The following is a 24175-nucleotide window of genomic DNA, read 5'->3' on the forward strand; positions in this document are numbered from 1 at the left end:
GTGGATTGGCTAGGTGTGGTTTGTGGTAGGGTGGCTGGTGGTGCGTGTGGTAGTGTGGGTGTCGCTCGGGTTGGTCGCGGTGGGTTGGCGGCAGCGCGCGGTGCCTCGCCTGATGCGCATGTGTAGGTGTACGGGCTGGGGTCTCGCGGGTCTGCGCGCCGGTCTCCGGGCTCGCTGGGTGGTGTGAGTTTGGGGTGTAGTGTCTGTTGGTGTGGATTGGTGGGGTGTGGTTGTTTGCGGTGGGGTTACGGGTGGCTGGTGTTGGATTGGTGGGGTGTGGTTGTTTGCGGTGGGGTTGCAGGTGGCTGGTGTTGTTTTGGTGTAGTAGTTGTTTGTGGCTGGTGGTTCGTGTGTGGGTGTCGCTCGGGTTGGTCGCGGTGGGTTGGCGGCAGCGCGCGGTGCCTCGCCTGAAGCGCATGTGTAGGTGTACGGGCTGGGGTCTCGCGGGTCTGTGCGCTGGTCTCCGGGCTCGCTGGGTGGTGTGAGTTTGGGGTGTAGTGTCTGTTGGTGTGGATTGGTGGGGTGTGGTTGTTTGCGGTGGGATTGCGGGTGGCTGGTGTTGGATTGGTGGGGTGTGGTAGTTTGCGGTGGGGTTGCAGGTGGCAGGTGTTGTTTTGGGGTAGTAGTTGTTTGTGGCTGGAGGTTCGTGTGTGGGTGTCGCTCGGGTTGGTCGCGGTGGGTTGGCGGCAGCGCGCGGTGCCTCGCCTGAAGCGCATGTGTAGGCATACGGGCTGGGGTCTCGCGGGTCTGCGCGCCGGTCTCCGGGCTCACTGGGTGGTGTGAGTTTGGGGTGTAGTGTCTGTTGGTGTGGATTGGTGGGGTGTGGTTGTTTGCGGTGGGGTTGCGGGTGGTTTGTGTGGAAGTGTGGCCTGTGTGTTGATTGGTGTAGGTGGTGCACATCATCCTTTAGGATGGGGAAGCGCCTGCGTGGGTCCGCCCACGCGTTCGTTAATTAAGAAGAAGAAGAAGCATTGACACAGTCTATTGTTAATAACTTTTGATTTGATAAATGCATTTGGCTGAAATCTTGAAGTTGGTTAGCAATACGTGGTCCCCTGCAGACTGAAAAGTTTTGTAAAGATTTGGCAGAAAATAAAATAGCTATTAAGAAGACAAACACATTCTTTTTCCAAAGTTCCAGCCCACTCCCCTTTCATTTTCCCATAGACTAACAACATACATTTTTGTTAGACCGCAGAGCCCAACCGGCTTGCCGGATTGGGACTAGGCACGAAACAACTTGGACATGAAGCATTTAAAAGAGGCCTTTTTGTGGGTTGGGGTTATTCCATGTAGTAGTTGTTTAAATATTTAACGGAAAAGGGGGTGCGCCTTCTCAAAATTAGATAGCTACATCTCGGGTAAATTGATAAAAATGGAGATTTTTCGAAATTAAGCAGCCGCCATCTTTTTTTTCTTCAATACGAGAGAAAGCGGTGGCTATAGCCAAGGTTAGGGAAAGTGAAAAACAGGATAAAGGTCATTTGCAGGTAAAAAAATGCAAATGCCATCAGTCTAGAGGTGGATGGGTGGCTAGAGGGCACCAAGTAAATCTAGGAGTTGGAGAGGGTCTAGGGACTTGAGTTTACAACACAAAGCTTTTCTGTAACATCGGCTATATCTGCGAATAGCCAACAACTCGAAGAAACTGCGCCCCAGAAACAGCAAGTGTTTTGGGGGAAAGGGAGAGGGCAGCGGAGGGAGAGAGGCAGCAGAGGTAAGGAGGCCATCCGGTGAATGGGGGAAGCTGGTTCACATGATAGGGACACTTGGCGAGGGGCTGGGGGGCAAGAGATTTTTTTTACAGCAGTTATTTCGATATTCCAGGCTATGGAAAACTACAGTTAGCTGCAGATATCTATACCAGTGGTTATAGGTTTTTTTTTTTAAAAGAAAAAGATATTTTACACCTATAACGATGTTGGGGGTGAAAAATCACTTGCCTTTGGCCATGAACAGTGACACAATGGCAATCCAGGACTCATATCCATGCAGTAACCTGGACAAACCCAGCTAGTTGGTCAGATCCTAGCTTCCAGTCAAGCTTGCCCTGTCTCGGCCTGCAAAGGACTCATGCCTAGCTTCTTGCTTCCAGGTTTGAACATCCTGGATCTGCCAGGCTTCACACCTGCTTTGCCTCTCTTTGAGTCATTTCTCTATTTTTATGTTGTGCAGCTGGGTCCTCCCAAGTAGAGTGTCATAGTCCATTGTTTGTGTTCATTGTGTATACTTCATGGCTTCTCAGGACCACCTCTTCCCAGTACCTGCTATAGTTGGCAAAGGAGTAGTCTGCATAACTCCAATGATCTTTGTCATCACAGTACATTTGGAAGATGGCTTGAGATCACACTGTATGTCTATATTAGTCTTCATTATCTTGTTGTTATCACTTCTTACAGAAGGAAGGAGTATTGCAATTGCATACCAAAGTGCTTTCAAATTGTCTCTCAGCAGACTGTATGGTCTCAATGGTAAGAGGGTTAGGGAGTTCCATCATGGATTTCTTATCCCCATGTGGAGCATCTCTCCCTGTGAGGTCCAGATTGGATTTCTTCAACAGTGGAGATTGAAGGCGTAGACCTCTGAATGCACACTCCAAAGTAAATACAACCCACTAGGGAATAATGCAAAGAGATAGTTTTGCAAGGATAACAACTTTTTATATAATATAAACGCCAGCAAAGGACTCTGCTGCCTGAAGGCGTTCTGATAAAAATTACACCAGCTGCACATTAAAAAGGCCATGCATCATCAGTGATGACATTGTATACAGTAGATATTCACACAGCAGGTTGGTGCTTACATATATCAAAGCCTGCTCCACAGGGGATGCCAGGCACTAATTGGCTGTTTAATCCCAGTCGATCTTGGTACACGTGGGTCAGATGGACTCATCCTTGAGGTGAAGGTCAGAGCAAGCATTTGAAACATTCTATCTAATCTAAGCTAAGCAAGAGGAACTAGTTATTCATTAATCATGGCAGGCACCTGAACATCATGCTAAAAGAAACGGGGATAAAATACAGTTATGCTGACCCCCACATTTAGGGCTACATTAATACCGCAGTTCCCACACCCAAACTCTCCTCCCCGGGGGATTGATCTCTGATTTATCCTTCCTGGTTCCTCATGCTACAGGGGAAGTGTGTTGCTATTGGGAAGATATGCAGTTGTGTGCGTTTGTAGATCTGTGTTCAGCACCTTGGAGAGGTTAGGGCCTGGGGGTTGGGTCAGTGGAGGGTGGCTGGCTCCGGCCTGGCTGGGTGGGGGTCAGAGGCCCAAAGGCAGTTTAGCGGAGATGGATGGTTTTATCGCAGTGCCTGGTATTGTCTCACGCTCTGTGACGGGCACATCCCTGAATGTGATTCTGTAAATGCAAAAGGAAATATCAAGGCTGAGTACCCCAAAAGGAAATACACCAAATATGGGCTTATAAAGATTCACAGATCTGTATTGGTACTGGACGTCTAAACAGTTGCACATTTTATACATTTCCAATCATAATGTCCAGCCCCTAATTATTAATGGTCTAGAGTTCGTGCCGAGTTCACTTCTGGTTTGTCCAACTATATGCATATGGATCATCCTCAGTTTACATATGAACAAGTCACAATGGCGACAGTGTATTCTTGGATTAACAATAAGCCTTAACACATGTCCTATACAATGCAGTTCAGCTAGTGTCCACGTTCAGTATTGGTATTACATTGTAGTTGATGTATGTCCACGGATCAGACTTTTGGCGCAGACAATCCTCTGTCTACAAGTCAGGCATGGGACAAGGTCTCTTTACTCAACCCAAACATTCGGCCAACGGACAGTTTATACATTAACCCACGTACAGGGTTCAGGACGGCTCAGTTAAAAGCAGGAAACACTGTCCACCATTTTAGAACACAGAATCACTTTAGAATAGAAATCAAAATGGTGGATGGACCTAAAAAGGTGGCAAAGTCGATCTAAGATCGGAACTTTGCAACGCGGTTTTCTTCGCAGAGCGAATGGGATTAGGCCAATATATACAATAAAGGAGGCACAATATGATATCCAGTTTAACAATACTAGTCATTCGCAACAATGGAGGGAAAGAAGGGAAATGGACTTCTGTGGAAACAGGGCTCGGGCGGAGCTGGCCTGGTGCACGGATGGCTTGGCACCTCTGTGTGAGCTTGAGAGGCAAGTGCTGCAGCCCTTAGTATGCATGCTCTGGGCCTACTACAAAATGGAGTCACAGGGCAAGGGCATGGCTAATGCTATTCATCTATTTCTATGTGCTATCATGCTTTTATACACTCCCCGGAGGTGTGGGAGCTGCTACCCCCTTGTCTTCGTGTGGAGTTTACCTAATTCATACGCCCTTAGGGGGGTGGGATAGGATAATTTCCTTCCCAACAGATGTAACAGCAGGTGTAAGCTCAGATGGGGCGTATCCTTCACCTACAGTTCTAAGGCACATCAGCAAGACATTGTGGGTATGCAAATCAGCCCAATTGGGAGCCATTTTCTCTGGGAAATTGTCTTAGAGTGCAGTGGCCGGTGACTAGTGAATTTCTTTTTACTTTTTATTCTTACTATGTTCTAGATATTCAAATGTAATGTATCATTCTTACTTCCCAACCTTTAGTAGAAGGCTTTACATTCAACCAGGTAATATGTTACATCACAAGATCTAAGTACCTAATGAAAGCTGAAACATGCTACACCCCTGAAGGGAATCTGATATCAGCCAATAAAGTAAATATGTGCCTAGTAATGTGAAATAAAGCCTGGTGTTGTAGGGACTATATTCAGAGTATTAGGACTAAGCCTACAGAAACCTCTACTCCGAAACCTCAGGTAGCACAATGATGGCTCAAAATTGCTTGGGAGCTGGGAAAAAGTATAAAGCTTGAAGCCTAATATAGCCTGATTAGCATGTCACCAATTCTGCCAGAATATGCTTCACACTCGCCAGGCCAACTGGTGCCATACAAACAAACCCATTTTACATTCATGTTGAATCTTTGTGAACGTGTATGCAAGAGCATTAGGGCACTTAAGACATTTACCACACAATGTGTCATGTTATAAAAGGACAAAAAGGTATCATTTGCATTTCACATGGGAGTATAATTTACAGAAAGCTGTGTGCATCATGCATCCGTGCCGAGAGTTAGCTCCTGCTTACTGGGTGATTCTCAATAACCAATAGCTGAATTTAGTTCATGTTCATTAAATCTTTGTTTTGATCCTTGCACAAACATGAATGTAAACATGAAGGATGTTGCGGAACAATGCCCTGTTCGAAGTCCTTCAGAAAATAAAGAAAATAACATATCTCGTCAAAACACGGCTTAAAGATTTGTACTGATGCAGGTAGACGCAATGTAATACTATTGCGCTATGAGAGGTGGCAGTACTATTTTCTTTACACCTCCTCCATTCTCCCCTCCCTTTCTTGTCATGGATCTTGAATGATTGGCCCTGGGGCATTACCAATCTCCATGACATGTTTAACAAAATGAAACCTTGAGATGTCCATCAAGACTCTATGAAATAAAAGGAGCGTAGGGGAGAAGTCATTCCACATTCAATAATGGCAGTACATGCACAATGGTCATACAACAGGGACACGGTAGCAGTAACGTGATAAAAGTGTGTAACATTGAAGATGTGGACAGGAGACTAGTGGCCACCCTCTGCCCACGACACTGGGTTATAGGCAGAGCTAGAGGGTTGAATGGCACTTTCAGGACTGTCTGTCTTGGCAAATTAAAGAATCGGGTAAGGAAGGGGCAGAGGGTCTCCTTTATAAGTTTATTTACTAGTAACATCTTCGTCGTTCTTCAACTCTTTGCTCTTTAGCATTTATATGTACTTTTGATTTACAAAAGCGAATGGTTTGCTCTGCTTTACGCACATGCATCCATTCTCCACGAATTACAGATATGTGACATATAAGGTAATCCAAGCTGCACCCAAAGAGCTGCACCACTGTCAAGTATACGAGACAAAGCATGTGCCCAACCACCAAACATTAGGAAACACATAGTAGTTATTCCTTAATGTAGCATTGTAAAAGGTACTTACCCCTGAATATTGTACGTGATACATTGCATAGCCAAACGAAACACAATACATGCTTAGGAGTTGTACCCAGTGTATCATTCGTTGCTCGAGCATTGTCTCCCTTTCTCACACTCTTTCTCTTTATCTCTCTCTGTCTCTGTCTGTCTCTCTGTCTCTCTGTCTCTCTCTCTCTCTCTCTCTCTCTCTCATTGTGTGGCACTCTATGTCTGTTTCTCTCTCTTTGGGCGAGAGATGCATTCTCAGGTTTATGTTTCCTATAGCCACCCTAGACATTTCTGACAAAGCATGACCAGGGAAAAAATACAGATATCTTGAAGGGAGTGCTGAGGGGTGTTGTGTGTTTATTGGAATGGGGGCAACAGTGACAAACATCCCATGAGATCTGGCTTAACATGGTATTCAGAGACGTACATTGTCAATCACATGTGTTATCCATGAATGTTGCCATCACATTCAGGATGCATTGTGTTTATGGGGCATATAAAGGGTCCATGTGAGGGGGGATGCAGGGATTCTTTTCAGACTTAGGGCCTCATTACACGGTAGGCGGAGGACCAAGGTGCTATTAGCACCTTGGTCCATGCCGGTAAAATACCAGCACCGCCTTGGTGGAAAGGGGAATTACCGCCCTATTCCAAGGTTGCCGGGTGGTAATTCCCCCTTCCCCCATTGCCCTTCCCCATTCCCATGTTTGCCCCATAGGGCTCTATGGGAATGGGGAAGGCGCTAATTACGGTGCCGCAAATTACGGTACCGTAATTAGCACCCTGCTCCCTTTGCGGGTTGGTTTTTAATGCCTGCTAAACCCTTACCGCCTTCCGTGTAATGAGGCCCTTAGTAAAGGACCAGAGGACCAGGCCCCAAGTTCTGCAAGCATATTTGCTATTTTCTATTTTTATGTGGGTTTGTGACACATGAAACATTGCCTTGGTGATCACACAAGGAAACAGAACATTGATGTTTATCAGAGTTCTACCCTTTCCGAGAAAGAATTACCTTTTGAGAGACATAATCGTGTTTTCAAGGAAAAATGAGCCAATTAAAAAAGGGCATGGTGTAATGGTGCTAACCTTGTAAACTGGCACTTTATACAATTTTACAATGTTCATGTTTAATGATCACTCACAGTGTATATTGAGGCCATGGTAAAAACCTTGCAGAACTTATCTTACTGGTCAAAGAAGAAACCTAGAATAATGATTTTGATGATTTTCTGATAGAAAGATAGCTGGCAAGATGGACGGTGTGGCACACTATGTGCAGGGCAAATGGAGACCATCGGGTTCCTGGCTACTTTGCATGAAATCAAAGGACATGTTTGGCAACATACGAATGACCAGTGAGCTTTATATGTTGTGATAGGAAGGCTGTAGGCTTAAATCATTAAGTACATAATGCACACTGCTTTATGGTCATTTGATTTGTCAGCACACTCTCCCGAACATTAAAATGTGAGTAAAGATGTACCATAAACACTCATTTGAACAGATCCAAACTTGGATGTGAGGATGAAATGAGTGTGCAAGCTACCATTCCATGGATGGACCAGTTAAGCCAGAATTTTAAAAGAAGAGGCATTGGGCCTCGAGTTTGGGGTGTGGTGAAAAACCTCTGAACTACGGGTTTGAAGGTAAGAGGAGGAAAAACCTCCAGTGGAATGCTGGAGGTAATTCATCTGCTTTACAGCCAACATAGGGCCAAATTGGCACCCCATGGAGTCATAGGGTCTAATGAGGACTAACATCACTTACAAGCACTTGTATCCTGGCGGTAATTCCGCCAGACCATATGGCGGTAACGTTAAATCCATGTGGTAGCATCTCAGCGGATTTACTCCAGAGATATCACCAAACTTGCAATGAGGGCCATTGACAGGGGAAGCCAGTCTTTCCATCATCTTTTGGAGTTGTCTGTTTTTTGGGGAGGTTTGCACTTCTCGCACAAAACTGATTACTAAAAAATGAAAACATTATGACCCCACCTTTTTTATTTGGATATTTTATTTTATTGTTTATTTGTTTTGCGTAGCCGTACAGACTCTTGGTAATAGCAGCTCGTTACTAGTAGTGAGAAAATTCCTGCCGTTAAATCAAAACTTCCAAATTTCACTCTATATTTCACTTTTGGCAGTTTATGGAAAAAAAGCATTTAATGCAGCCAATTCTGTTTTGGCAAAACCCAAAATGTTGTGTTTCCTGTTGCAGAAATCGCTGTGATTTTGAAATTGTGCTGTTATGTTAACCACTGAAATGTCTGCAAAATTGCAAATTAGCATGTGAAATTTTTTTTTTCAGGTGGGTTGAAATAGGGCCATGTTGTAGGATTTTGGGAACATTTTCATGAAATGTATACAATATGGATTTGCAGAATTTTGACCACCTCTAGTTGTTAATTGCAGATGCTTATTACTTAAGTTTTACATTTTGCAACAGCTAATGAAATTGTTTACATACACATTTTGGCTCAGTCTCTTCACAGTTATGGCTTTCGAGTGCCTCTGTTCACTAAATTTGTGTTTGGCTAATTTGACACCAATTGGGGAATTTCTTCAAAATTAATAACCAAGTAACATATCAATGTAAGGCTGCAGGAAAGTTAACAGTCTAGCACAATCATTTCTGGCCAGATTAATTTTCAATGTCTGCAGACCCCTTAGACTACTGTGGGCCATTGAATTAATAAACCAATGATGTAAATGGCCCAAATCACAGATTGAATAAGTGCCTCAAATGCTGAAAGTGATCTTCGCACCCAGGGAAGGGCCATTGGCCAATCAGGGTATGGAAAAGCAGACAAGAAAGCACATTCCCTGCTCACCGTTCCAGCCACCGAGGCCTTTCCCCATGTGGTGATATCTTTTATTTTGTTTGTAATGTGGAGAGGCAACAGGGAGCTTTGCCCTGTTGCCTCCCCACAACTGCAAACCTAACAAAACCTCTCCCGCACCCCTCCCGCAACTCTTACTTACTCGACTGGAGCTTTGAGCGCCGGTCATCCCCAACTCCTACACAAAAGTACTTTGTCCCTTTTTCCTATGGAGTTGGCCATCTTTTTTCAATTTTCTTCCCTTCGAGATATTGGCTGTGCAAGCAACGCAAATCTCTCGAGTGAAAAGAATAAAGCCATTTGTCCCCCACCAGATGAACTCCGGGGGTGGATATGGCCGGTACCAGCCCACAGGTCGAGCCCTGTCTCAGGTTGGCGGGCCATTACCGTCCATGCCCATACCCCCTCGTCCCCCTGCCAGGGTGTGAAACCGTTCACACCCCAGAGTTCATCCAGGGGGTTAATGGCTTTCTTTTTTTCCCATTTTCGTGCATGGTGTTTTATACAAGCATTAGGTGTGGGCCATAAAAAGTAATTAAGCAGAGGTTCACTTCCTGATTATATGAGAGCAATAAATATCAAATATATTTTAAGATTCTTCTCTCTCGAGTAGCAATTTTATAACTCAAAACCTTTCCAGGGAAAGAGGGCCTTGTGAAATTTCTCTTGGCTGAAATGAGTATGTTCATAAGTTTAATTCCAGAACCAATGCAACTTAAGTAGCAATTTCAATTTTGGAATCAGGCAGCATACAATAGGGTCCCACTGGGACCATCCAGGATCCATGGACAGTTTAATTAGAGATGGGTAAAAGCCGGGAGCTTTTTTTATCCAGTTTCTCGGTTTGAGACGGATGTTGTACAGACAACAGTAATTCCTAGCCCTAACACTTGTGCATTTCGAGAAGAGCAGCCAATCCTCTTGTAGTGCTCCTAGCGCTCCGACTTGCTTGAATGTCCTCTTTTAGCCTATGTATGATACTAAACTGGGATTCAGATTTACATAATTATATATGAACTATGCATAATTGTGCCAAATATCTTAACCTATCTCATGGAAATGTAAATTTCGCACGATTCCCTTGCAAATATGTTTTTTATCTTCTCGTTGAGCTTGGTAGTGCGAGCATTGCGAATAATGCCAAAATGAATTGCAACCAGAGGTAATTTAGTTAGCTGCCTGAAAATGGGTGTTGGTCACTCCACATTCTGAAGACCCTTGGGAATTCTTTGGGGAGTGTCAGTATTACCCCATGATGTAATAATGCCAGCACCATTACACTAATACCTCCACTCAGCAGGTAGTTATTTTGCCGATTGGCTACAAAACCCATAATGAGATGGAGTGGTGAATCGAGTGGTATTATGAAAAGCTGCCTGTTCGATGATGACCACGATACTAAAAATGAGCCTCATTGTGTGTCTCATTCTAAAATTGTTAGTTCATTTTCTGTAAAATAACAAACTGAACACAATGGGATATTGATTTCAAAAGAGGTAAGACTGAGAAATTGAACATAGGATGAACACCTGACCTCGAAACACAAGTTTTCATCGTAAATCAAACCACATTATCTCAAAAGAGCATTTGTATCTGATTGATTTTCTTTTTAATTCCTAGAACCAGTTCGCAGTGAGCTGTTACCGAAGCCTAAAATGAACATTTGCCTATGGGCAATCGGCAATACTGTCCCTACTTTGCAACTGTCTGGCATGTGCAAAACACCTGGTTGCACATGAGTCAGTGATCAGTTTCACAATTCAGTAACTATAAATTGGATATTTGAGGTCAAACGTTGAAGCGTATGCACATTTCAAAATCTGATATACACAAAATGTGCAATCATTCGTGTGCCAGGCTGCACCAAAGCTTGGTACGCAGAACAGGGCCTTGCTGTATGTTCTGTTTAGTGAAATATGTGATTTGTGGAGCGGTGTGTATGCGATATTAATATTGACATGTAATCGTGATTATAACTGCTAAGAAGCAACAACGAAACCGCTTGATAACTGTTAATAAGAGAGTGTGTGTGTGTGTGTGTGTGTGTGTGTGTGAGAGAGAGAGAGAGAGAGAGAGAGAGAGAGAGAGAGAGAGAGAGAGAGAGAGAGAGGGAGATAGAGAGAAAGAAAGAACGAGCAAGAGAGAGACAGAGAGAGACTCGAGTTTTCATAAGAGCTTTTGACTTCCACAGCATTACTAGTAGAGACAGGCCAACCTGGGTTGAAAACAATAGGAGTCTTTATTAATTAAGATGATCTGTCACTTTCCAGTGGCAGGAGGAGGGATGGGAAGGCATAATTAACCATATCACGCCAGGCTGCTGGGAGCTTTCAGCGCAGTTGTGATGTGCTGATCAGCTAGGAGAATTCAGTTCACCATTGTTGGGAGGAGACAGCTATTTGATTAACGTCTCTTTCACCGTATGTCTGAATCAGCTGCTCCTGCCAGGGAGCTCCTGCATAGCTCTGATTCCATGGGAAGGCTTTTCTTTCCCTGCCACATGAATTCTGAAAGGCCTGGTGAGTGCCTTTCAAGAAACCACTGCATGCACTGCCGGAAAAATGGCACCACTCTTGGAGCAAAACAGAAAGTTGATGGCTGGAAGGTTTTGAATTAATCATAACCACGGGCAAAGCTCTGGACAACCCTCCAGACCTTGTTTTTCAGCCTGCCAAGCCATTACAGAAGGGGAAAAACCATATGCAAATCAGGCTTGGTCCTACCCCAAAAGGGGCCGTCCAGCCCAAACTGCTAGGTCACATCCCTTCTGCACGAGACCACAAGCATCCCCAGACATGTTTCAGCCTTGTTGGGCGTCATCAGTGAGGAGTAGCTTCGGTCTCTAGGCCCGTCCCACTCGGGGTGACTTTAGCAAAACAGAAAGTTGATGGCTGGAAGGTTTTGAATTAATCATAACCACGGGCAAAGCTCTGGGCAACCCACCAGACCATCGTTTTTCAGCCTGCCAAGCCATTACAGAAGGGGAAAAACCATATGCAAATCAGGCTTGGTCCTACCCCAAAAGGGGCCGTCCAGCCCAAACTGCTAGGTCACATCCCTTCTGCACGAGACCACAAGCATCCCCAGACATGTTTCAGCCTTGTTGGGCGTCATCAGTGAGGAGTAGCTTCGGTCTCTAGGCCCGGCAGACTCGGGACCCACGTCTGGGCATACCCGTCCCACTCGGGGTGACTTTAGCAAAACAGAAAGTTGATGGCTGGAAGGTTTTGAATTAATCATAACCACGGGCAAAGTTCTGGGCAACCCTCCAGACCATCGTTTTTCAGCCTGCCAAGCCATTACAGAAGGGGAAAAACCATATGCAAATCAGGCTTGGTCCGACCCCAAAAGGGGCCGTCCAGCCCAAACTGCTAGGTCACATCCCTTCTGCACGAGACCACAAGCATCCCCAGACATGTTTCAGCCTTGTTGGGCGTCATCAGTGAGGAGTAGCTTCGGTCTCTAGGCCCAGCAGACTCGGGACCCACGTCTGGGCATACCCGTCCCACTCGGGATGACTTTAGCAAAACAGAAAGTTGATGGCTGGAATCATAACCATGGGCAAAGCTCTGGGCAACCCTCCAGACCATCGTTTTTCAGCCTGCCAAGCAATTACAGAAGGGGAAAAACCATATGCAAATCAGGCTTGGTCCTACCCCAAAAGGGGCCGTCCAGCCCAAACTGCTGATGAGCCCCAACAAGGGCGAAACATGTTTGGGGATGCTTGTGGTCTCGTGCAGAAGGGATGTGGCCTAGCATTTCGGGCTGGACCGCCCCTTTTGGGGTGGGGCCAAGCCTGATTTGCATATGGTCTTTCCCTTCTGTAATGGCTTGGCAGGTGAAGAACAGTGGTCTGGAGGGTTGCCCAGAGCATTGCCAGTGGTTAAGATTAATTCTAAACCTTCCAGCCATCACCTCTTTGTTTTTGCTATGTCACCCCGAGTGGGACGGGTATGCCCAGACGTGGGTCCCGTGCTTGCTGGGCCTAGAGACCCAAGCTACTCCTCACTGATGAGCCCCAACAAGGGCGAAACATGTTTGGGGATGCTTGTGGTCTCGTGCAGAAGGGATGTGGCCTAGCAGTTCGGGCTGGACCGCCCCTTTTGGGGTGGGGTCAAGCCTGATTTGCATATGGTCTTTCCCTTATGTAATGGCTTGGCAGGCGAAGAACGGTGGTCTGGAGGGTTGCCCAGAGCATTGCCAGTGGTTAAGATTAATTCTAAACCTTCCAGCCATCACCTCTTTGTTTTTGCTATGTCACCCCGAGTGGGACGGGTATGCCCAGACGTGGGTCCCGTGCCTGCTGGGCCTAGAGACCCAAGCTACTCCTCACTGATGAGCCCCAACAAGGGCGAAACATGTTTGGGGATGCTTGTGGTCTCGTGCAGAAGGGATGTGGCCTAGCAGTTTGGGCTGGACCGCCCCTTTTGGGGTGGGGCCAAGCCTGATTTGCATATGGTCTTTCCCTTCTGTAATGGCTTGGCAGGCGAAGAACGGTGGTCTGGAGGGTTGCCCAGAGCATTGCCAGTGGTTAAGATTAATTCTAAACCTTCCAGCCATCACCTCTTTGTTTTTGCTATGTCACCCCGAGTGGGACGGGTATGCCCAGACGTGGGTCCCGTGCCTGCTGGGCCTAGAGACCCAAGCTACTCCTCACTGATGAGCCCCAACAAGGGCGAAACATGTTTGGGGATGCTTGTGGTCTCGTGCAGAAGGGATGTGGCCTAGCAGTTCGGGCTGGACCGCCCCTTTTGGGGTGGGGCCAAGCCTGATTTGCATATGGTCTTTCCCTTCTGTAATGGCTTGGCAGGCGAAGAACGGTGGTCTGGAGAGTTGCCCAGAGCATTGCCAGTGGTTAAGATTAATTCTAAACCTTCCAGCCATCACCTCTTTGTTTTTGCTATGTCACCCCGAGTGGGACGGGTATGCCCAGACGTGGGTCCCGTGCCTGCTGGGCCTAGAGACCCAAGCTACTCCTCACTGATGAGCCCCAACAAGGGCGAAACATGTTTGGGGATGCTTGTGGTCTGGTGCAGAAGGGATGTGGCCTAGCAGTTTGGGCTGGACCGCCCCTTTTGGGGTGGGGCCAAGCCTGATTTGCATATGGTCTTTCCCTTCTGTAATGGCTTGGCAGGCGAAGAACGGTGGTCTGGAGGGTTGCCCAGAGCATTGCCAGTGGTTAAGATTAATTCTAAACCTTCCAGCCATCACCTCTTTGTTTTTGCTATGTCACCCCGAGTGGGACGGGTATGCCCAGACGTGGGTCCCGTGCCTGCTGGGCTTAGAGACCCAAGCTACTCCTCACTGATGAGCCCCAACAAGGGCGAAACATGTTTGGGGATGCTTGTGGTCTCGTGCAGAAGGGATGTGGCCTAGCAGTTCGGGCTGGACCGCCCCTTTTGGGGTGGGGCCAAGCCTGATTTGCATATGGTCTTTCCCTTCTGTAATGGCTTGGCAGGCGAAGAACGGTGGTCTGGAGGGTTGCCCAGAGCATTGCCAGTGGTTAAGATTAATTCTAAACCTTCCAGCCATCACCTCTTTGTTTTTGCTATGTCACCCCGAGTGGGACGGGTATGCCCAGACGTGGGTCCCGTGCCTGCTGGGCCTGGAGACCCAAGCTACTCCTCACTGATGAGCCCCAACAAGGGCGAAACATGTTTGGGGATGCTTGTGGTCTCGTGCAGAAGGGATGTGGCCTAGCAGTTCGGGCTGGACCGCCCCTTTTGGGGTGGGGCCAAGCCTGATTTGCATATGGTCTTTCCCTTCTGTAATGGCTTGGCAGGCGAAGAACGGTGGTCTGGAGGGTTGCCCAGAGCATTGCCAGTGGTTAAGATTAATTCTAAACCTTCCAGCCATCACCTCTTTGTTTTTGCTATGTCACCCCGAGTGGGACGGGTATGCCCAGACGTGGGTCCCGTGCCTGCTGGGCCTAGAGACCCAAGCTACTCCTCACTGATGAGCCCCAACAAGGCGAAACATGTTTGGGGATGCTTGTGGTCTCGTGCAGAAGGGATGTGGCCTAGCAGTTCGGGCTGGACCGCCCCTTTTGGGGTGGGGCCAAGCCTGATTTGCATATGGTCTTTCCCTTCTGTAATGGCTTGGCAGGCGAAGAACGGTGGTCTGGAGGGTTGCCCAGAGCATTGCCAGTGGTTAAGATTAATTCTAAACCTTCCAGCCATCACCTCTTTGTTTTTGCTATGTCACCCCGAGTGGGACGGGTATGCCCAGACGTGGGTCCCGTGCCTGCTGGGCCTAGAGACCCAAGCTACTCCTCACTGATGAGCCCCAACAAGGGCGAAACATGTTTGGGGATGCTTGTGGTCTGGTGCAGAAGGGATGTGGCCTAGCAGTTCGGGCTGGACCGCCCCTTTTGGGGTGGGGCCAAGCCTGATTTGCATATGGTCTTTCCCTTCTGTAATGGCTTGGCAGGCGAAGAACGGTGGTCTGGAGGGTTGCCCAGAGCATTGCCAGTGGTTAAGATTAATTCTAAACCTTCCAGCCATCACCTCTTTGTTTTTACCACTCTTGGAGCTTCACTCTCATCAAAGGATCTGTGTGGCTGTGCTGTGGCCGAGTTTCCTGGCAGGCTATGTCTGGTGGGACTTGGTAGAATTATTTCAAGCTCTACCGTTACTGGTGCCCTACTGCGAAAAAGAGTCTGGGTAAATCTGCCAAAATATCACCAAACAGATTTATTGGTACTGCCACTTGGTCCAGACCACCGGATTACAAGTGAGACAGTGTTAGTGCCCATTTATTGGAATCCATAGGACTGCATGGGTATTTGGGCGGGATTACTGCCCGCTGTAATTGTGCTGATTTTGCTGATTGTTACCTTCAGCAACATGCTGGAGGAAAATCCTCTACTTCACCAATAAAATAATAATATGGCAGTGCAGTAATGCGGCAGTAACGCAAATACCACCATTACTGCCATTTTATAATACACTGCCGTATTTGTAATGAGGCCCTCCGTCTTTAATCAAAGTAATTCACACTGGCAGAGGCAGCAGATTAATTGCACGTTTTTTTTCTCACAATGACCAATCGCTGAAGTCGAAGAGCAGAGCAAATGTGTAAGTGCATTAACACGCCTAACATAGACACCAACTGGCTCTGTGTCGTCCTGAAAGATTCTGTCATCGATTTCTAGATTTTAAGCCAACAGCACTTTTGATGCTAGGCCCTGTAGCTTACCCATTTTTCATTAATAGTGGGATTTACCATATCAGCATGTAAAACTTTGTTGGGCAAAAGTCAGATCTGGGGGTCTGGATGAAAGTGACAGTTATCATGTGTTTTCATTGGATATTGTGCAAAGGCAGTGCAAAATGTCGTCAGACACCCCACATCGGTGTGCACTCTACTCTCTCTGTGGCATGTGACGAGCATGCACAGAGAGGTCTGTGATTGTTACTCCTTTGCTAATGTGTGGGGGGGGCTATCAAGTACAGCATTTGGACAATAGAGGTTGCACACATGGCATTAAATATAGCCGCATGTGTGACTTATGATTGAACGTCAGTAAATGTGACGGACGAAGTGACATAACTGGACATGCCCTGTATCAGGTATGGTGTTCTTAGGCTAGACCATCCCAAGGATATATGATGTCCAGAGAACATGTACAGAACTTATCAGGTTGCTGTCCTCTTCTACCACCAGGAGCCCTCGTGTGTTATTCTTGAAGTCAGCCATGTTGTGGCATAGTTCTTCAAAGCAAAAGACTGGAGCAATAAATGCAATTCTGAAGGATCAGAAATGGGTTCAAGGAGGGGCCAATTAAGGTATGGCCCAGTCTAGCTAGTAAGGACATCTTTCAGTAGAAGGCCAACTTTAAATCGAAAATAAACCGTAGAAGCAACGAGCTTCCAGGCAACCTTAGATTGGAAAGTAACTACTTTTCGTTTAGAAAGCAGCTGAAAACTTTAATTTTTCGGTAAGTTGTTACATACTCAGCTCTGGACTCATATTGAGTCCATCTCATCTCTGTTTTATGTAGTCCCGTGATCTCTTCTCCTTCGTGTTTCTGTCGCGCCCTGATGCTTGCGAGCTGCAGCGCGTTATAAATATATAAATAAAAATAAATAAATAAACATTCGCCATTCCTTGAAGCAACGGCTTTAATACACAATATTTCACTAAGTTAATGGTTGCCTTCGAGCGTGGCTAGAATTGCCAGCCATAATGAAATCATGTAATTAAACAATGATTCACACATCAGTGGACTTCATCATCTGGTAATGGCCAGATACACAAGTGATACGGCCAAAGAAAGAGAGTCTAAACTTGGGGTTCCGGTGCCATTACCGACTGATCAAGACTGCCAACATGGGTGTGGCTGCTATTAGCAGTCACGGTTCAACACTTGAGTTGCTAATACCATGTATCTCCGGAAAAAAAGAGGCACAGTCAGCAATGTGGATGGCTGGCATGCAAATAAAACAGGGCGCTCTAGACAGAGCCCCTTTTCCATTTTGACAGCCAAGCAAGGTGGAGAAGGAAAGGGTGGAAGCCGAAAGCCACAGGGGACTGGGAGGACAACCACCCACAATCCCACAAACCAGGAAAAAGAGATGTAAAGAGATGAGTGTGGGGAGCCATGGCATGACAGCAGGGTGGGGGAGGTGGTCAGGTGTTAGGTATGTGTGCGTTGATATCATAGACAGGGAACTAGATGCTTGGAGCACTCAGCACAATCAGAAAGACAGAAAGAGGCCAGGACTGGTAGATTCAGCGCACAGAGTGAGCTGCTTGGTCCATGCACCCACCCTGGGTGCTAACTATCATCATGAGATGAGATAGATTCGCTCTTGTGAGTGAGTGAGAGTGAGTGAGTGACTAAGTGAGTGGATGAGACCACTGGATAACTGATTTGCCTCTTGGCGCCGGTTCTGAACTGCAGAACCAGGAACATCCGATGTCCTCTCTTGATGACATTTTGTGATGCTGGGCACATCATTTTCTTTCTATCGGCCTTCGCTTCATTTTATGCCAAAATTGGGCGCACATAGAGAATGACCCCAGTATGAAGTTTTCTTTACAAACCTATTTTATCCAGACAACTGCACTATAAATGCCTCCAGGAGCTCAGTATACTTCCCGCTCCGAGGAACTGGACATATTTTCCCTATCATTGAAGTTTAAATTGTAACCACATTTTGTTGACAGCTGAGCAAAGATTAAACAAACAGTGTGATGAAATGCACACCTGGACAAGGGAAGGCAAATGTTTCTGTGCACCTTTCTCGATTTTGTACCACAAACTGGACTCAGTGATGTATGAGTCAAAGAGCTAAAACACGTAGACTATGGGCCTCATTACGAGATTGTTGGTTGTGATGGCGCTATTAGCGCCATGACTGCCACCAATAACGTGTCTGGCACTGATCTCGTTCAATGGGGATTTACCGGTGTAGTCCGACCTTTGCGGGACCAGTAAATCCCCATTGAAAAAGCCATTCCCCATTCCCATTTGACCCCCCATAGGGCTCAATGGGAATGGGGAAGGCGCTAATAGCGGTACCGCAAATTGCGGTACCGTTATTAGCTTCAAGGTCCCTTAACGGGTCCTGTCCATAACGCCTGGTCAGACCAGGCGTTACTCGAGGTACCCGCTAAGGGACCTCATAGTAGGGTGGTAAGGGATTACCGGCACCGGTCTCCTTACCGGTGGCGGTAATCCCTTACCGCCCACCTTTTAATGAGGCCCAATGTATACCGTTGTTGGCTATATATCGGCAGCGTAAGTCGTTTAGAAGCCTCTGAACAACGTAGTAAAGTAAAGGACACTATTAAAGGAATGCCCAAACAAGGTTCCACACGTATACCCTTTACTGAAAGCCCAGACAATGAGCAAAACTAATGCCCTCTGTAACCAGAACACGCATATAACACATGATAAATCAAATGTGTATAGAATGAATACTCTGGGTTTATATGGCAGGAGGAGAACATATAGGCAAGCTGGTTAAATCTATACAATTACACTACTCGTTTCTTTTAAAATGTCATTGGTAAGTTAGAAAAAGGAGCTGCAACCCGTCTCTAGTGCACAAGATAAAAGCCACGTAGTCGGAGAACATTGGAATCCCTGGCCTAGGACACCTGGTCCACAAGTTCACGGCCTTAACCTTGGAAACTTTGACAGCATCAAGCAGACCTTCTTGAGACTCTATGAAGCAGAAGAAACAGTCGAGGCATCTTGATGTGGTAAGTGGTTTGCAAAGTCTCAATAAATGGGCAAAGCTTCACATCAGGAAATTCCAATTTGCTCTCTGGGTAGGAAGACAAGAAACTGTTGCAGAATTGTTTCGTTTTAAAATAAAAGTGTAGTTAGCAGTTCCCTTAAACAGCAGGCACATTTGTTTGGGGGTTCGTATTGTGTTGTGAGGGGGTGTGGCGGCGGGTTTGTGTGGAGAGGGTCAGGCCAGCACGGAGCATAGTTCCTTTCACTGCTTCTTTTCATACACTTCGACGACTGCGAGTCAGTAGGGTTGGTTGGAAGTCCAAATACAGCTCATTGTCTCAAAATTGTTTTGAATGTATCTTGATAAAATTCGGAATGCCAGGGATATTGTCACCGGACTTAACAACTGTTGAGGTGGTCTAGTAACAAGGCTAAAAATAAACTGGAACGCTCTACTGCGCTTGTCACTTCAGCGGAAGTACAAAAGTCACACTTTACATAATCTGTCATAGATTTCCATTTCCTAGGGTTAACCTCCCAGATGTTTTGAATTTTTAGGAGCTATAGTAATAGATTCTGCGATGAAAGTGAGTTATACTGAACAGCCACACTTTCACACAAGGTCCTCCCTTTACAAATAATGCTGAAGAGGTATACGCACACAGATGTACTTCTGTTGAACTGTCTACTGACAAACCCCACAGCTGCCATGCAGTTTGGCATCATGGCAGCCATTGAGGACATGTGTATTGCAGTAAACATCCTGCTGGAACCGGAGTCGTCATTAAAGCTTTGACTAAATTCATGATGACACAAAATTAATTACAGATAGTTCATGACATTATCCTTCAGAACAACAACATAACAATTGCAATCACTCTCAATGCAATCGTTTTCTGCCCTTTCCCTGATATGTCTTTTGGTCATCTTCCAACAAAATATCCATGACTTCCCAAGCCTTTCGCTCAACTAGCTCCAACTCTCTAATGGTTAGATGCTTCTCTAGGCAGAGAGTGGGGGGTGGATCTCTCTCCTCTGGAATGGACCCCCTGCCCCTCTCGACCTTAAGCCAGTACCAGCTCAAAACATTTCTCTTCTCCTGTGCTTTCTCTCTCTCCCTCCCCTGCTGACCTATCTTTCTGCTGTATCGACTGGTTGCTTGACTACCCTCAGATTATCACTGGGTACCAGGCTATTTCTTGATCAGTCACCCTTGCACTGCCTCCAGGCCTACCACACACTTAGGGGCTGTAACTGTAACCCTATAGTTCCTTGTTGTCCTTGCACTACCCAGAGCCCTCCTGCCCTGGCTGCACTTAATCAAAGCATTGCTGCCCTGTTTTTCCCGTTCATCTCCCTTTCCCCTTGCACTTCTCATTCTCTTGCACTTGCACAATCTGAATGATACAATGCCTAGTAAGGTTATTTGTCTTGTCCTCCCTCTGTCTTCCCTCCCCTGTCTTGTCACGCCTAGAAACACTTGGTCCAGGTGCGTAATAAATGAATTATATCATATCATGTCATGACTTTGAGTTCGTTCTGGTGTTCACTTTTATGATTCATTGTTACAGCTCCAGGAATCAGCGGGACATAAATTGATTAATTGTATCGAGTTCAAGTTTATTAATCAGCAACAATTGACCACAAAAATAAATATTTGATGCAGGATCTTGCAGTCTAAGGCAGTGTCAGATACCCCACCCAGCTTGCCCCCGTCCCAAACATGTTCCCTCCATTTCGTTTGTCCACTGCTCTTGCTTGCTATTCTTGTGCTACTGCCATTCCCTATAACAGTGTCCATTCCTTTCCTGCAGCTGTTGCTGTTTCCTCTTTCCCCTCCACCCCTTGGAACCCCCTTGATAATGACCTAGTCATGTTTCCCATCTCCACACCTCCCTTCCCTCCCTTCCAGGCAGGGTTAGGTTCATATCATCTGTCCATCTATTCCTCCTCCCCTGGCCAACAATCCCCTTTGACATGCCCCCTCCTAGACCACAAATATTGTTACCATGCTAGTGTAGACCCTACTTCGAGGGAGGCAATCATGACAGTGTAAAGACAGTGTAATCTCAAATTTGATAAACAACATGCAAGGAAACAAAACAAAGCCTTAAACCTGAGTTCAATGGATCGTCCCTCTGTAGGCTGCTATCTGACTCCTCCCAGCCTGCCCTTATGTGTGTATCCAAATGTCTCCTTATGTCTGCCAACGGCACTACCTGGTTGCCTCTTCACCCCCCTCTGTGGTGTTGCTCATGTGCCCTGTATGCATTTCTACCAGATTATCCGTAAGACTTCCTCGCTGTCTCTTGTCCTGTATATCCGACGCTCATAGAAGGTTGCCTTGACCATTTCCATCTCCCATGTGTTCACTAACAGAACTGAATCGGATTTCCATAGCCGCAGAATCATCTTGTTTGCCACCATCAGCGCTGTACCCAACTATTTCTCATCCTCCCTGGCTATATTCGGCTCTTGCGACGTATCCTCTAAGATACATCATTTTGGGTTCTTCAGCGTATTCCATCCTAGGTTTCTCTGTAACACCTACCATACACACTTCCAGTATCCCTGCACGTTTGGGCACTAACATCAAATATGTCCTAGGGCCCCCATGCCTTTACCGCACCTCGGGCACTTACCAGCCTGCATGAGCTGGTCATTTTTAAGCTTATCTGGTGTCCATTGCCAGCCCTGTAATATTTTATAGTGCATTAGTTTTAACCTTGTCTCCAAAACCCCTTTCTTAAAATGTTGAAAGAGGCTATGGATCTTGTAATCTGAGAACTGCTCACCTAAGAGCTTTTGCCATCTTTCCACAATATCTTTCCTGCTGTCGCTTATGTACAATTGATCTGTTATCTCTGTGTAGAGCATACCTACAAGGTCCCTACCCAGCTCCATTTCTCTAGCAAATTCATGATTGGTGAGCTATGAGTCTCCCCCTGGTGCTCCCTGTAGATGCTCTGCACACAGTGCCTCAGCTGCCTGTGCCTCCACTCCTCATCTGCCCTCAATTCCTTTGGGCCTAGAGACCACAGAAAGTCATGCAGCCACTCTCCATCATAATATTTCCCAGTTGAGTTATCTCTGCCTCCAACCATCTCTTCCAGCAAATCTGCCTTTCCCCAATCCAGATCTTTTTGTTGTGCCAAATTAGGGCCTCCAGATGCCAATAGCCATCTACCTTAAGACATGCATGAGCTTCCCCCCATTCTAAAATGTGTGTTCTGAGTATTGGATGCACCTTATCTTTCCCTTCAGCTCCAAAGATGATCCCTGGACCCTACGGTTGAGAGATTATTTGCTCCCATAACACACCCATGCAGGTTTGTACATCCCACCCCTGAAGAACTCTGCTATTTGGGACAGTTGCTGAGTGACGTAGTACACTTCCATTTGAGGTATACTTGGTTACTTGCATTTATAGGATCCCATACTAAAACTCAACCCCATTGTTAGTCCTTGTCGACTTCAACGTATGGGCTTCCAACCCTATGGATCATGAAACTTGTACCCTGTTAAAACTTCTTAAGAGTTTCAGATTAAAACAACATGTAACCATGCCCACACGTCGAGGGGATAAGACTGGATACTATCCAGAAATCAAGATATCTCCCTTCTGGATGTTCAAAGTTTTTGGTTGGTTAGATCAAGATACCATACAGTTTGATATCATAACTCCCAAGATATCAAGGACAAATATACATGTGATCCCTAAACCTACCATCCTGAGAAGTACCCACACTAACTCTCATGAGGCATTCAACACCACTGACTGTCCTCAGCTAGCTTTCCTGTATGAGCAAGGTTGTCTGGAACAATATGTTGCACAGCTTTGCACCACCTTTAATGAGGCCTTTGAGCAACAAGCACCCATAAGGCTAACACTTATATCTAAACAAACCAATAAATGGAAAGTGTAGCAGTCAGAAAGCTCAAGAGCAGGCAGAGAGAAGCTGGAGGAAAAATCCGTCAGACTCCTCCCTTACAACATATAAGGAGGCAGCCAAGACCTACCAAAGAACCATTCTCAAAGTCAAAAAAAGATAAATTAGAGGTACGGATCATGGGAGCAAAATCCAGCTCCAAGGAGTTGTTCATAATTTTGAATGAGCTCAAGGGCACAGTTCCTGACTCTCCTGTGAATATTGATGATGTCTGGTATATTCTCGATGGGTTCATAAAGAAAATCAGCCAACACCAGACACGTATTCTAGTCGACGTATACAGTAGACCAGAATCAGGAAGCAAGTTAAAACCTGTCAATACCGAGGCAGATGTTACTGTCAGCACATTTGCCTTTCACTTTGTAACAGTTAGCAAAGTCTCTGAAAATAGTGGCCAAAATGAAACCCATGCCCTGTAAGGGAGACATCTTCCCGGCCTCATATTTCAAAGAATATTTCTATTCTATCGGCCCTTCGGTCATAACATTCATCAATCGATCCTTCCAGGAAGGATCGGTAGCGGTCTGCATTAATGAGGCTTGGATATCCCCTCTGTTAAAAAGGAGAATCTAAATCCAAATGATCCGGACAATTATAGGCCTTTTACAAATGTGTCATACTTGTTAAAATTCATAGATAAGGTTGCATGTACTCAGTGTGACACTTTCATAGAACAGAGGGGATCCTGGCCAAGGGCCAATCTGGTTTCAGGAAAAAGCATGGGACTGCAACAGCACTGGTTGATGTTAATTCGTGCTTAGCCGATATCATAGAGAAGGGCGGTCTGGCTATGCTGTTACTGCTAGACCTGCCTGCCTGTTTTGGCTTGGTAAACCATGATATAATGGCAGCTAGACTAGCCAAGGTGGTCAATTGCTCAGGAGTATCTGTGAACTGGTTTAAATCCTTCCTGTGACCAAGGAATAACATTTTCGCTAAGGAGAATTTCCAATCACAGAAGGTCAAACTCAGTAGCGGCATCCCTCATGGCTCATGTCTATTGCCACTGCTGTATAACTTCTACACTAAACTGCTGGTCGACCTCCTGAACAGTTTAGAAGTGAAGTCTGCAAATTACACATATGACACCCGGATCATCCTGGAGCTGACTGCATCCTATGATGAAGACTTGCAAACAGTA

General features: G+C 46.1%; 1 protein-coding gene across 7 annotated transcripts in view; it reads right to left on the reverse strand.

Moving 5' to 3' along the window:
- TMEM121 (transmembrane protein 121) overlaps window positions 1-24175 on the reverse strand; it is a 1343088-nt gene that overhangs the window by 194185 nt on the left and 1124728 nt on the right. The gene's annotated exons all lie outside the window — the stretch shown is intronic.

Source organism: Ambystoma mexicanum, chromosome 14, assembly GCF_040938575.1.
Source record: "Ambystoma mexicanum isolate Mex_15411 chromosome 14, UKY_AmexF1_1, whole genome shotgun sequence".
Taxonomy (NCBI): domain Eukaryota; kingdom Metazoa; phylum Chordata; class Amphibia; order Caudata; family Ambystomatidae; genus Ambystoma; species Ambystoma mexicanum.